Consider the following 1635-nt stretch of genomic DNA (forward strand, 5'->3'; position numbering starts at 1 on the left):
TGTGTCCCTGTGTCTGTCCCTGTGTCTGTCCCTGTGTGTGACACCACTAGATGTCACCAGGATCCCGCGGCGCGCAGCGCCCTGGGGAGGGAGGGACCGCCCGCCTGGAGAACCTGGAGCATCCTCGGCCCTGGATCACCCGTGGGAGCCAGAGGGACCAGGTACGGACCGGCTGGGATCGGCAGCATCCTTGAGGCTGGATCCCCAAAGGGACCGGAACACCCTCTGCCCCAGACCACCCATGGGAGTCAGAGCACCCTGGGACCTGGAACGGCTGGTGGGATCTGGTGCTCCCCTGGTGCAGCAGATCAGGTGTAACCACCCCTGTTGGGGTGCAGGGCTGCTCCCCCAGCCCTTCCCTTGGGCTGCTCTCACTCACCCGGACCCCCTGAGCAAAGACACCTCAAAGCCCCTGCTGAGGTTCCCCCCAACAACCCCATCACATTCTCCTCCCTCCCACCTCCACCAGGGGCTTGTTCCGTGGGGCTCAAACCTCAGGAACTGTGAACTCACCGCCATGGTGTGATTCAGCAGAGCTGAAATCCCCGTGCAGCCCCGGAGCCCGATGGAGACCTGACACACCAACAGCAAAGTCCAGGCCCTGCTGCAGCCCAGGGCAGAGTCCTGGAGCCACCACCCTGGAGCTTTGCCCACAAGAAGAATCCCGTGACAGCAGGAGGGGGCAGGTGGTACATGGGATCCTCCCTGCCAGAGGATCCACTATCACCTTTCAGCCTCTCCTCAGGCTTTATCACTGACTGGGAAATGAATTACCAGAGTTAATCTGCTAAAGCTATAAAAGCCACCATAAATGCAAACCTTGAGCCCTCAGGCTGTGCCATGGCTGGGACAGGCTGATGTGGATGGGATGGGATGGGATGGCCATAGCTGGGCAGAGCAGGGACAGGATTCCCTCCACCATGGCCCAGCTGAGAGCCTTGGAAAAGCCTCAAAGGGGATGAGATTTGGGGGTTCATCCTTTAGGATACTTGGTAAGACATAAAGCTTCGCCCTGCTGAGAGCAGCACTGTGTAACCCAATACCAAACAGCTTTAGAAATGTTTATAACTGCGTCCAGCTGAACTATCTCAACTTCCAGCAGCCAAAGAGACAGAGCAGCCCTCAGTCCTTCAGGATCACATGGACATGGATCTTGTCCCATCCACACAGCAGGGACAATGGCCGTGTTTGCTGAGGGGCCTCGGTGGCAGCCAATCCAAGGACAAACGAGCCCCTTCACTGCTGAATTCCTCTTACCAGGGAGCAGCAGCCATTTGTAACCAGCTCTTTAATTAAAGGCATTGCCAGGGGCATAAAGGCTTTATTAAATCTGCCTGAGCTTTCCCTGAGCTGGTGGTAATGAAATCCTGCCGGCACTGCCGGGATGGGAACGTGCCCGTCGGGGAGCAGAGCCAGTGCTGGCTGCCCTGGTGTGGATCTGCAGGGCCAAGGGTGCTTGGGACTGCTCAGGGCTGCTTGGGGCTGCTTGAGACTGCTCAGGGATGTTCAGAGATGCTCAGGGATGTTCAGGGGTGCTTGGGGCTTCGCTGGGATGTTGAGGGATGCTTGGGGCTGCTCAGGGATGTTCAGGGATGCTATAGGATGCTCAGGAATGCTTGGGGCTACTCAGGGATG

Source organism: Manacus vitellinus, unplaced genomic scaffold (genome assembly GCF_001715985.3).
Source record: "Manacus vitellinus isolate BGI_N305 unplaced genomic scaffold, ASM171598v3 scaffold_72_pilon, whole genome shotgun sequence".
Lineage (NCBI taxonomy): Eukaryota > Metazoa > Chordata > Aves > Passeriformes > Pipridae > Manacus > Manacus vitellinus.